General features: G+C 32.0%; 1 long non-coding RNA gene across 2 annotated transcripts; it reads left to right on the top strand.

Moving 5' to 3' along the window:
• The first annotated feature begins 1,032 nt into the window (after positions 1-1,032).
• On the top strand, positions 1,033-4,246 carry LOC120577189 (uncharacterized). 2 transcript variants are annotated; one of them, XR_005643261.1, is made up of 3 exons: positions 1,033-1,277; positions 2,255-2,322; positions 3,432-4,236. It is a non-coding gene; the product is annotated as an uncharacterized lncRNA (long non-coding RNA). The 2 variants fall into 2 exon arrangements; XR_005643260.1 differs by having other exon boundaries at positions 1,036-1,277; positions 3,886-4,246.
• The last annotated feature ends 10,381 nt before the right edge of the window (positions 4,247-14,627 follow it).

Genomic DNA, 14,627 nt, shown 5'->3' with positions numbered 1-14,627 from the left:
AATTTTCCTGGACTGGTCAGCACACCTTTGATCGCATTTCTATTTTTTTTTTCTAAGTTGCATCTTGACCGTTGAATTGACAACCTTTGGTTCTTTCATTCGTAATCGTTGATCTTTGGTGTCATTGAAATATATAATCATGGTCAATTTGATTTGTTATAACTTGAAAGCAACACAGATTTATATTTTTAGTTTTAATCAAATTCAAAATATCATAAAAAAACATCGTTCATAATTTTTAAATGTTAGCGCAATAAAATGAGCGGAAAGTTTATCCTCTACAAAAAATGTTTAATTTTTTTTTAAATCAGGTATCCTTCGCGCGTAACTATTTTAATGATGTTTTTTTTTTGACAAATTTAACGATGTTAAATGTCTAAAGTTGGATTCGAACGCTTTTAGGTAAAAAAAAATAACGTGCGTATAATATTTATATTTATATTATGGGTCTGCAAACCAGTGTGCGGGGGCACCGATTAAGGAGGCCGAAATAGGAATTTATTACCGTAAAAAAAAACTTTTTAACTTTTTATAAATTAACTGCACAATTTCAATGCATTAACTACTATATAATTTCCTTTTTAGTATCCTAAAAATGTCGAAGAAGAATTTATTATCGTAAAAGAAAACTTTTTATGAATTAATTACACAATTTCGATGCAAAACTACAATATAATTTTCTTTTTAGTATTCTTAGCCAATGTCGGGGCAGTATTTCTCTTATATTATATTACATTATATTATATTATATTTTTTTTTTTTTTTTGTCAGGTAGACTAGTGGCTGGAGCTCACACATTTTAAATGTGGAGAAGTGGGGTGTTATTTTATTATATTATATATTATAGTAAAGTAAAGTAATTATAGTAATTATTGTAACTATCTAAAAAAATAAGTATCGTAATTATTTTTTGAAGTAAGTAACTATCGAAACTATCAAAAAAAAAAAAAGTCATTATAGCAATGGTAAGTCTAGTTATATATTTTTTGGTGATTAAGATTTTATATTTTACTATTATTTATAAAATAAAAAAAATATAAAACAAAGCTAAAATTCATTCAAGAACCATTCACGCTCACTCCGGCTCTAACCCACTGCCGTCACCACATCCTCTCCGGTTAGTGTTTGTTTGTCGCCGCCTTCGCCATTAGAGTTTTTCGTTCGAGTTTCGGTTTCGTCCTCTTTGCCGATCTGATTTCGATTTCGTCGTTATTGTTCGAGATGTGCTCGATAACCCTAATTTTCGTATCCCAGATGTTGGATAATCCCAAATTGAGGTATGTATTTTTTCTTAAATCATCGATTTTGTTTAATATTTGATTTAAACCATAATTTTTATGTTATTTTATCACTAATTGGTCATTGAAACATCATTTTTCCCATTCAATCATTAATCTGAAGTTTCATTCTTGTAATATGTTTTTCAATCACATGTATGTGTGTTAGATTGCTATATAAGATGCTGATTCATCTAGATCTGAAGTGGTTTTTAGTTTGCGTCGTTCTCTGGTTCTTCTCTTTTATCTGTCAATCATTTTTTTTTTCATTTTTTTTTTTGTTTATTGTCTAGTATTTGGATATGGATAGTATTGTTTACTTTAGATATTTGATTATATGTATTGTTTAAGGATTTGGAATTGGAATTTGGCTTGTTCATTTTAGAGGCAAAATGTGATAAGTTATTATTTACAATTGTTTGTTAATTAACTAGAAAAAAAAAAATACTTTGGACCTTAAGAATTGGTCCTTGATGTTCACTTGCTAACAAGTTTACTCTCTTGAAATTATCAACTTGCTAATAGATTAATCCCTTTAGATAGACGGTGACTTTTAAGGATGAAAACAACACAAGTAGGATTTTGAAGAAATTAAGATTCTATCTTTATTTTTCAATTTCTAGATGCTTTATACTTTAATATGATGATTTTAATTTCCTTCTTTTCTTTTGCTTTTATCCAGTGGCAACTATATTTATTCCTTGCCATTTTTGTGTTTTATATTGGTGGTCCAAGTGTTATTATTCAGTAATTTGGTTTCTCTTGACTTGGTTACTTGTCGGTCATATTCTTACGTCAGAAATGGCTAAATTGATGGTAATTGGAATTCACAAATCTCCCAGACATGTATAAGACTGGTTTAACCGAGACAGTTATACATAGCTATCTATCATGGTTTCTGATGCTTATTTTTTGTACAGAGATTGCAATTTGCAAGTAATACTTAGTTTCTAACGTTTTTGTTTATCCCTTCATAGGTGAATGGATGAACAGTTCCGCTGAACAGGCTTTTTCACCTCATGTTGTCACCATTGGAGCTCAAGAGGTAATTGCATTCTTCCATTTCATCGGACTAATAGATTTCAATCCACTTTGTTTATATTTAGTCGTTTTAAAAAAAAATATGAATACAATGTTGTTGAGGTTGTATGTATTGAAACAGAAGATGTTGGTTTGTTTCCAACTTTCCATATCATATTTTTAAATCATAATACACCAGTGGTCTAATGAAACTAACATCATTGTTGACATTGATGTAAGGAAACAATTAAATATTTTCACAACCAAAGTTGCTACATTATGACTTGAAAGAAGTTTTGAATACTTCTTATTTAAAACAAGAAAATGAAAATCAAATTTTTTTCCTTTAAAGTTTCCTTCTTCTGTACTTCCTGAGGCCTTAGATGCGTGTCTCTTTTATACATTACAGTGGTACTATTTTGGACATTGTTGGTGCCTCGTTTGTAAGTCTTTCATTTGCCTATAACAAAATTCAAATGAAAACCCCCCTCACAAATGGCCTTCACGGTATGAAGTCAGAGGGGAATAATTGATGTGTGTCTGTTCATGTGTCAGAACTAAGAATCCCTATTAAGTAAATTCAAATGTAAACTCCTCACAAACCCCCTATTTTCCTAGATGTAATTATTTCAGTTTATGATATGTAGAAAAGATGTTATTATGGTTCATTGTCATATGTAGCTTCATGATTTGTATTGTGTAGATCAAGAGAGGGTACATGTGTTATCTCAAGGTATGATTTGTTTTTTTAGGTAATAACATAAATAAGGATAAATACTAAGGCCTCAAATCCCTCAAGTTTAATTCTGTTGCTTTATGGTTGCTATATGAATGACTTAGATTCAAGATTATTGTATCATTTTATTTTCTAGGCACCAAAGGCAGCTTTGCAAAGTGAGAATTTTTCATTATCTAATTTATTTTCATCTTTTTATTCTTTAACATGATTTATTTTCCATTTAAAATGAATTACAATATTAATTATCATGAGAAGTACATGGCCACTAGGGTTTAGATTGATCTTGTTTTTCCTACAAGGTGCTCTGACTCTCCATCCTTATGAATACAAGGTTGTATTGCAAAGCTTTGATCATGTACTTTGTTCTCATTACTTTTCTTGTTTTTTCAATGTAGTGATTAAAAAAAATGGTAGGTTGTTAATGGCCTAGATGCTATTGAAGTTTTCCATCGCAAGCTAATTATAAGTATTGAGTTGGACGACATACATTGAGGGCAACCTCGGATTTGGTCTTCAACCTACTGATTATATGTATTTTGTGAAATGTGATCAAGGCGGAACCTTCTCTAAGGGTGAACTAAAGGGTTTTCAAGTGAGCTGTAACATTTGATCCTTCCCCTATTTGTAAAATCAATTGATTTGAGATTTTGATTTGTGTTGAGTGCATATATGAAATAAGTTATTTCTAGTTTAGGGTGTGTATGTTTAATTTAACCTCATTATTTGATTTGGCGTGAAATGATATTGTAGATATAATTGATAATTGGGCATCTTTAATAATGCATATTTCTAATGCATATATCTTGTTTCACTTTTAATTTAATCTTTTAAACATTTTTATGATTTCAGATTCAAGTATCGACAAGGAGAAGTCTCCTGGAATACAACCCCCTAAGACTGAAGTGTGCAGTCCAACATTTATAACTTATTTTCAAATATCTATTGGTGTAAACCTTTGAGAAATTGCGCCTGTTTTTAGTCTGCTCTAATGTAATACTACATCAACTGTAGTTTTTGTTTTTGTTATTGTTATTGACCGAGAGTTTGTTGTAAAAAATAAAGATTGAGTTTTTGGAGAAAAAAAGGTAGTTGTGGTTAGTTTTAAGTTATTGGATTGATTGATAATGTCATTGTTGTTTGACACAACCCACACACTTGTTCAGTTGGTTCTACGAGGATTACTAGAATTTGCGTTGCTTATATTTCACAATTCAAGTTATGTATTTATCAATAGGTCTTGAAGGGAAAGTTTTTTTTTCAAAATATATTACCTATTGCTATGATTTAAAACCGTCGCCTATAAGTCAAGGTACGCGCACCTTTATGCAACACTTCAAATCGTCGCCTTAGGAGCAACAAAAAATCGTCCCCATTCCCTCTAGTTTAGGCGACGCTTCTTAAAATTGTGCCCAAAGAGCAAGAAAAGCGTCCCCTTTGACAATAGGCGACGCTCGTATAGAAGACACCTGAAAAGCGTCCCCTATACTTTTAGGCGACGATTTATAGTGTTCTGGTAACGATTTCGAACTGTTGCTAGAGAGGATAAATGCTGTAGTGATTATTAAGGTGCAAGTTAGAAACATTCACTAATTTACACCCACTTTCATCATTTCAAGTATTGTTTCCTTAAAAGTTTGTCTCATGTGAAGGAAAAAAATGCAATACTTTGTCAAATAAATATATACAATACTGCACAAAAAAAATTAATTTGACGTAAAAAAAATATATGATTATTAGTTGTCTCTTTTTTGTTTTGGTTATATGTTATTAGTTGCCTTTACGAATTATTATTAATAAGAAAAAAATGAAACATGCGTGTTACCTTTGAACAAATGTCCAGGAATAAAAATGCCCAGGTTGTTGAAAAAGAAAACACGATAGGAAGCACAAAAGAAAAAGAAAAAAACTAGTGTACTAGTTCAAGCAAAAAAAAAAAAACTTTAGTGGTCTCATTAGAAGAAGAAAAAAACAAAAGCTTTAGGGAAAAAAATTTAACACTCAACTAGATTGGTGACCCGTGCGCCGCACGGGGTCTTATGAGCCGAAATATAGTTGCTAATTTCAATATGAAAAGAATACCGAAACACATTAAAATAACATTTAATAAGTAACTATTGTCAATCGATTGTAACGTATAGTTAATTAAAGGATTAATACATGCTTTGGTCCCTTAACTTATTTTTGAATTTCATTTTGGTCCCTTAAATTTAAACCGTCTCAATTTGGTTCAATAACTTTGCCTCCGTTTACCTAAGTGGTCCCTTATGTTAAAAAAAACTAACAGAAGGGACCACTTAGGTAAACAGAGACAAAGTTATGGGACCAAATTGAGACGGTTTAAAGTTAAGGGATCAAAATGAAATTTAAAAATAAGTTAAGGGACCAAAGCATATATTAAACCTTTTTTTTATATAGTAATTAAGAAGCAAATGATTTGTTATATACTATGTTGTTGTATAGTCTGTTTTTTTATATGATGAATACGATTTGAGCTACAGAAAGTGGAAAATTATGTGCATATTAGGAGTTTTTAGATTATGACCTCATGTGCACACTATAATAACATATCATTACAATATTATAAACCAGTTATAAAGATTATTTAATCTTCAAGTCTCTATAATGCATAAGCTTAAACCAAAGACAGACTTTTGCCTCTTTTTAAAAAATTTAATCCAATGAAGAAACCTTCATTAGCCAATCACAAATCTGCTATTAGTCCTTTGATCATCTGTTATTTTCAAGTAATGAAATCAATTGAGGTAGGACTGACCTTGAGCACACGACATATGAGCAGCTTATTGTTCATTGTTGAATGTAATAAGTATAGCAACTAAGTATAAGTATCCTAAATTTAGCACACAACCTATGAGTAGGATTGTATTTAGCAACTAAGATATCACATATAACCAAGATGATATTATGCTTACATGCAGCTTTGCAGACAAAAAAACTATAGGTAGGATTATATTTAGCAACTAAGATATCACAACACTCAAGCTTTTTGTATAGCACCAACAATGCTTTAAATCACAAAAAAAAAAAGACTCTATGAACACATACCTGTTGAAGGCATAGAGGACTCAAAACAGTTTGTCCTGTTTCAACGTAAGCCCAAAAATCTTAATAAAAAAGCCAAAGTATCACTGCTTCAGAAGTCTCATCAATAAAAATAGTTGCAAATCTTTCCCTTCCCACAAATACATCAGATGCAATGCCTGACAGAACCAAAAGAGAGAGAAAAAATTACTTCAAAAAATTGAAATTTGAAGTTGCGGCATTGAGGTGGAGACAATAATAAAGCTGAGAAACTTTCTATTGAAGTAATGAAGAGCAAAATCCATAGCAGGTCAAACACATATGGAACATACACATTAGCGTAAAAAAATTAAGTGACTGCTACTTACTAGGTATCTTCCAAGGTAATGTCAATTAGCTTACTCTTCTTTCCATTAACATCTTTCTCCTTTAACACATCCTTCTCACATATGAAAAGAAGGATATCGAAACCAAAATATTGGTGTGTTTGAAAAGAAAAAATACACATGAATTTATTAACATCAGTACAACCAGGCAAGGAATCCATAATAATACACAATTGTAAAATCTATTTAAATCTCAATTCACTTCCAAAAAAAACAAATATATAACGGAATAACAAAGTTAGAAAAAAGTTATAGGAACAACAACAACATCATAGATTTTAAAAAAAAAAAACTACAAATTTCCTAGATTGATGATGTAAGAACAAATACCTTTAGATGAACCATATTACTTCCAAGTGCTTTCATTCTTCTTCAACTTTGAACCTACAGGCGGAGGTGTGAATACGACCGCCACACATAAAAATAAAACAACCTTAATTAGAAATTTCAAAAACATAAATTGGTTCAAAAAATCTGATGCAACTATAATATAGTCTGGAGTAACAATTTTAATGATATGTCGTAATGGAGTTAATAAAGTTAGAAAAAAAAATTACAGCAACAACAACATCATAGGTGTAGAATTAAGATCAAATATATAGTAGCATCTTCAACCTAATGAGGGATATCATAATCAAATTCAAACAAAGTTCTTAAAAAGGGATTAAAATTAAACATTCGCAACTCACTTACATGATAGGTTTAAGTGCATTAGATTTAGAAGAAAATTTTTAGCGTTAAGTATTTGCAAACCTAATAACATTAATGAGTAAGGGATATTGTTTAGAAAAATTAAGAAAACATGTTTCTAACGTTTTGTCTAAGAATAAAATTTACCAATTAATCCTTTAGTGTTATGTATGTATGTATATATGTATGTATGTATGCAGGGCTGTTAACTTACACCTACCTAAAAACACTAAGGTGCAAATTAGCAAGCTACACCCACTAATTATTTACTAAGAAAGGGTAAGTTTGTAATTTTCTTTAATGTTTTTCCGTTGCTAACAAAACAAATGTCGGCACTATCCTCCATGTTTTTCTTTTCTCGTAAAAACAAAGGTTGGATGCTCTCTTTTTTTCTTCCTGATAAAAACAGGTTGAATGCTCTCTTTTAATTTTCTTTAATCTCTTTTTTAACCAATGAGATTAAACCCCTTTGTCATTATTCAACTTAATCTTTGCATGTTCTCACTGTTAGAATTTCTTCTAATATTTTGTGGACTGCAATCAATTGTTGATGGTTTTAATAAAAACGGACTGATGTTGTAATCCATTTGATGATGCTTAGGCCCGTGATCAAATATATAATGGACTTTTGGACACTTAATATTTGTGTAGGAACATAGTGTAGGCCCAAACACTAGGCCCATGATGGGTGGTGCCTAGGGTTGCACGGTTATAAATAGAGAGGTTAGGTCCCCTTTGCCATCACTCTGACTATTCTGCTCATTAGCGGTTTACCCCATTGAAAACCCTAAGTTTGGAGCATGTGAAAGGCAGATCTTGTCTCAAATCTCGGCGAATCTGATGATCATGGTTTTCATGTAAGTGTGTTCTAATTTCATATCATAAATCAGTCTTGATTAATAATTGTTTACATGTGGTATCAGAGTTCAACCCAAACGGGCATGCTACACTACTATATCAAAATTTCTTAAATAGAACATAAAAATCTATTTATTAAACATCCGATGAAGTCATCAATTAAATAGCAGCGGAATATTATCATCAAACATCAACAATTGTTTAAAACCTCCAAATAATATCTTGGCATAAAGCCTAACATCATAATTCTACCAACATAGGGCCATAACATCAAGTTCCAAAATATGAAACATAAGGAATGAAATGCAACAAATAAAACCCATCCCGAATGTATCAAAGCCCTAGACACGACACTTGAGCCACCACCAACTACTCAGGATCACCTGCAAGTTACCCATAGGAAGGGCAACATTTTCAAGCAGAAGGGGTGAGATTCACAACAATAAAATATAGATATTAAAATCATCAATTGAATCTAACACCCTATTAAACATCAATACTTCATCTTGTAAATATAAATATATATTTCACAAAGCAACAACATCATCTTCAAAATCAATTCATCATAATATATGTATAAATATATATTCATCAACATCATCATCATCATCATCAATATGGCAATTACAACCAACAACAAAGACTCATGCATGACATGACGACACCACTAAGACTCCTCAATAAATGCAATTATGCATGTGGTACCAAACAGGACCGAAGCCCTCACCGCTGTGAACAACTAGTGCTCCAGGACATGAGTCCTCCCGCTGTTTATGCATATGATATGGACCCACTTGTGTATATCTACATACAACTTGACCATGCATACATTCTCATATGACTCCGAATTTATTCAACATGTATGATTTAATAGATATAACATACATTCAGCCATCAACAACCAGTAATCCAGCAATCCAGAAAAATGCACAATTAATCACAGTTATGCTCAAACGACAACATCAATCATCACCATTCATACATGTACAAACAGCATACAAAAACTGGGCAACTCGCCTCGCGAGCACATCTGCTCGCTATGGCGAACTCACAAAACAGGTTGCTCGCCATGGCGAGTTCAAGACGAACTCGAGGCGAGTGAAAATAAGGTGCTCTCGGGAGTTTTGACATTTATCTCACTCAAACTTCAATTCTAAGCTCCCTATTCATCTTTTTAATCTAAAACTTGCTCCAGTTCTCTCTAAAATCATTTAGGCACATTAAACTATCCCAAAAACATCTTATAACAACAATTTGAAAATCAAGTTTTAAACTGGGTTACTCGCCACGGCGAGTTGGTCTGCTCGCGAGGCGAGCTATGAAGTTGCTCACTCGCGTGGCGAGCACAAGCTACTCGCGAGGCGAGCAATGAACTTCTGTACGGGCAGAAAACAGGTTTTTCCCCAAAATCCCATTTTTCTTCAATTCACTCCCCAAATCAGTTTACAGATATGAATTAACTTGTTGTAAACACTCAGAACCTATTTCTAACATCAGAACCACAATCTCCACCCCAAAATCATCATTTTATCACAAAAACCCATAATTCCCAATTCTCACCAAAACCTGTTAAACTCAAAATCAGAAATTGATAACTACACTATTGAAGCAAACCTCACCTTACCTTAGAATTGCAGAAAGAAATGCTCAGCAAATTGGTTCTTGGCTCTACTTGCTCTTCTCTCCCTTTCTCCCAAAACTGTCAGTTTTCACGTAAACTGCTATCTGACTCTATTCTTACTTTCTTAACTTCTTTCTCAACTTCCCATTATTTCACTTAACCCCCACTAATTCTAATAAATTCTAATTAACTCCCCAAACTCCAAAATAATATTAATTTCTCACCTAATCCAATTATTATAAAAATAAATTATATAATAAATATATCACACCACATATATCACCAAAATTATTTAAAATCATATAATAGACTCTAAATAAATCAAAAATAAATAAAACAACTACTAGGGCGTTACAGGAGTAACTGTGAAGTTAGTGGGAGATGTCAACTTAATATCAAATTAATATGATCGAGGAGTAATTGTGCAGTCAGTGGGAGATATATGTCACCATAATTTAACATTCTAGTTTTGAACTTGTTTTGAAAAATGTCTTTCATGTAACCTTCCTTTAGGATGAATATTGTTTGTGTTACCTTGTTGGAGCAACTTTGTTTTAGTTTTACTTATGGAGATAGAAAACTAAGTTTGAGATTAAACTCACATAACCTTGTTTCATCCTTTGTTCATCTATATAAATTGTCTCTAGTAGATGGTTCATGACTTCCTAGATCTTTTGTTGATGGTTTGTATAAGTTGTCTTTGACTTCACATAACCTTAATTCATCTTTCGTTGTCAAACCTTTTGTTGCTATAAGGTCCAATGTTGAGGAAGACATCCTTTACTTTATGGCATAAGCACTTGAATCATATTTATTGGACAAAGGGTTGAGAAATTAATCAAAGTAAATATTCTACCTTTCTTAAAGTTTCTACCTTTCTTAAAGTTTGATGATCGAGGTACTTATGTGGATTGCATTAGAAGCAAATTTAAAACTGACATAATGGGTACAACTAGCAGTTCTCAACCCTTAGAAATTGTCAATATTGAAATTAGTGGCTCCCAACACCTATAATTTATAGTAATAAATTATTTATTCCATTCATTGGCTCCCTAACTTTGACATTAATTGTTGTTTTAACCAAATGACTTAGACTCATTGTTTTCAAGAGTCATTGAATAACATGAATAGTGTGAATTCTTTTGATGTCTTTGGTTAATGGGAGTTTGAATTATATATTATCAATTTTGTGATGATGTATTTTTCTTTCACTTATTATCTTTGATATATTGATGTGAATTTTCATTCAATTTCATTATTGATGATGAGATGAATTCTTGTATATATCAAATATCAAATGTGAAAAATTAAAGCTCAGTGTTGAAGGGATCACTATGCCGGTGATCGACACTATTTTGGAGCTGAGGCATTACATGTGAAAAATTTGAGCTCAATGTTGACAGTATCTTTATGCCGACTGTTAACATTATTCTGGAGTTGATGTATTATGTGTGAAAATTAGAGCTCAGTGTCGTTGGGGTCACTATGCCGGTGATTGACACTATTTTGGAGCTGAGGCGATGTGGTTTTCCATGAACCACATAATTTCTCTGGCTTTAAGGCATTTGAGAGAAATCAATAATTTCTTTGGTTTTAAGGCATTTGAGAGAAATCGCATAATTTCTTTGACTTTAAGGCATTGAGAGAAATTGAGGACCGACAATGAAAATGATAGTATGGTCGATGATCACGTTGACATATCATTTCTTGCTACACTCTACACAAATGACTAGTCGACGAAATTGGTGATATTTGTAACCATGGAAGGTGTTGTATCAATTAAGGATATAATTAACTACCGCCATGATTCGATATCATTCAGTTTTTGTTAGATGAAGTCTTAATTAAGTGTTGCATCATGGGATCATGTAGTGGCCACGTTAGAATGTTTGTTATCAGTCCGAGAGTCATTTTCAAATTTTTTTATTTTTATTTTATTTTTTAATACACAATTGATTTTGCCCAAGTGGGAGAATGTTAGAATTTCTTCTAATATTTTGTGGGCTGCAATCAATTGTTGGTGGTTTTAATAAAAACAGACTGATGTTGTGATCCATTTGATGGTGCTTAGGCCCTAATAAAAGTGATCAAATAGATAATGGACTTTTGGACACTTAATCTGATTTGTGTAGAAACATAGTGTAGGCCCAAACACTAGGCCCATGATAGGTGGTGCCTAGGGTTGCACGGTTATAAATAGAGAGGCTAGGTCCCCTTTGCCATCACTCTGACTATTCTGCTCATTAGCGGTTTGCCCCATTGAAAACCCTAAGTTTGGAGCATGTGAAAGGCAAAGAAAGATGTTGTCTCAAATCTCGACGAATCCGGTAATCATAGTTTCCAAATAAGTGTGTTCTATTATCATATAATAATTCAGCCTCGATGAATAATTGTTTACACCCACGTCATTACACATGATTGTGAGGTTATTGAAGTTCAGTCGACATTCAATGGGGTCTAAAACTCCACCATGATAAATCAGTTCTACAACATTGGTTAAAAAAACTATGAATAAAAACTATCAAATTAGCTTGAATCAAATCGTGTTTTTTGTTGTTTTTTTTTAAATAGAAAAAAGAACCAATGCCGTTGAAACATACAAGCAGAAACATACAAGCATTAAAAACAGGTGAAGCCTAGATTACACTCTCTTATTTAGAAGGTATTTATCCTTTCAAGATATCAACCAATCAAAATGTAATATATAAAAAAATTAACATAAATAAAACTTCTTCAAATTAATCAATAAAATACCATCTTTTTATTTACCAAATTCTTTTAGTAAAAACCGGCAAAAAAAAATTATTAACAAAATTATAACAGGAAGTAAAAAAAAAAAAAAAATTAGATGACAAGGTTTCAACCACAGTTCATATATTTTTTTAATGAGATCTAAAAAGAGGTAACACATTACTTTCAATCTCTACAAAATTACACAAATCCAGAGAAATCATCTCTAAGATCGGGGTGTATTGGATCATGATTCTAAGGGATTTTAAAAGATTTTTTTTTTATGAAAAAATCTTATGGTATTCAATCATGACTCTTTTCAATTTAAAAAAAGTCTTGTGTTTTTCAATCAAGATTTTTTGTCATTTACAAAAAGTCTTGTGGTATTCAATCAAGACTCTTAATCACTTAAAAAAAGTCTAGTGGTATTCAAAATCATTCAAATTTCGAAGGATTGTTTAATAAATCAGATTTTGATGGATTTTGTGAGATTTTCTAGTTAAATTTTAGCATGAAAAAGTCTTTCATGAAAACATGAGATTTGTTATGATTGTTTTTTTTTCTTTTAAGATTTTACTATCTCTCCCTCTCTCTCCTCCCTTCTCTCTTACTCTCTCTTTTCCTCCTCTCTCTCTCTCCCCTTCCTTCTCTCTCTCTCTCTCTCTCTCTCTCTCTCTCTCTCTCTCTCTAGCTCTCCCGAAAAAAACCTCTCTCTAGCTCTCCCGTAAAAAACCTCTCTCTCTCTCTCTCTCTCTCTCTCTCTCTCTCTCTCTCTCTCTCTCTCTCTCTCTCTCTCTCTCTCTCTCTAGCTCTAGCTCTAGCTCTACCGTAAAAAATAAAATAAAATAAATAAAAGAGTCTTTATTGAGATTTTATGAAAGAGAGTGTGTTATGATATTTTTTTCAATTATTTTTTAAAATTTATAAAATCTGTTAAAATCTCTTGAAATCCATAAAGTCATTTCAAATCCTTTAAAATCTTATGAATTAAATCCATTGAAATCCTTAATAGTCTTTTAAAATCATCAAAATCTTGCGAAGTCTTTTAAAATTCTCAAGACTTTTTTAAACAAAAATTGTCCTTTAAAATCCTAATCCAATACACCCCCTAAAATAGAAGGCAGTTGATAAATAAACATTCAAACTGTACATTTAAGTTACAGTATCATGTCTACAAAATAACGAATTCAAACACTAACTTTGTTGTTGTGGCTGCATGTAACAGATTTGGTGCTAACTTCGTGGATGAGCACGAGGGTGACCGGAAACAAAGCGGCGGCGGAGATCGGACATCAACTTCATGGCAAAGGCAAATGACGAGATTGGGGTGTTGGTTTGGACATTGACGATGATTTTTTACAGTGTGGCACGACAAACGAAGAGGGAGGTGGCTGCCGTTAGGGTTTTTGAAGGGAGAGAGACTAGAAGACTAGAGTTTCTCAATTCATTGACTTACGGGATGTGGATAAAAATGATCCGTACAAAATGATCATTAAAGTTGGGTTTTTTCTTTTTAACTTTTGACTATAATACCCTCAACCATTTGAATTAGACTAAAATATGGTTTTAGTCCCTACAAATATGTCTCGTTTTAGTTTTAGTCCCTGTAAAAAAAAAAGGGACTAATTTCAAAAACAAAAAATTTTGCAGGGACCTTTTTAAAAAACAAAATATTTTGCAGGGACCAAAAACTACAAAAATCGGTTCAGTCATCATGTGCCACGTATGCAAATCATCACAAAAATGGGATCAGGGACTATTTTAAAAAACAAAAAATTTTGCAGGGACCAAAAACAAAACAAAAAATTACAGGGACTAAAACCAAAACGAGACATATTTACAGGGACTAAAACCATATTTTAGTCTTTGAATTATATAGGCTTAAATGTGTGTTTTATGACTTTTATCCCTGCACTTTGACACAATTTTGGCATTGGTCTACGTGGTTTGTAAAAATTTTGTCTTTTACTGTGCCACGGCGTGTCGTGATTGGTCCACATAGCATAGTTTTGATTTTTTTTTTAACTGAGACTTAACAGAATGACTAAAACCAAAAGTTTTACAAATTGCAGGGACTAATGCCAAACAAAAAAAAAACGCAGGGACTAATGCCAAAATTGGGTCAAAGTGCAAGGACCAAACACACATTTAAGTCAATTATATAATCCAAAAAAAAATTTGATTTGGATTATAATAGTCCAAAATATGCCCAATAAATCCCTAAAAAAATAGTCCAAAATATGCTTAAATGTTTACAACAATCAGTT

This window comes from Medicago truncatula, chromosome 7 (assembly GCF_003473485.1).
Source record: "Medicago truncatula cultivar Jemalong A17 chromosome 7, MtrunA17r5.0-ANR, whole genome shotgun sequence".
Taxonomy (NCBI): domain Eukaryota; kingdom Viridiplantae; phylum Streptophyta; class Magnoliopsida; order Fabales; family Fabaceae; genus Medicago; species Medicago truncatula.
The sequence above is the reverse complement of the archived record's forward strand: the minus strand, read 5'-3'. Positions and strand labels throughout refer to the sequence as shown.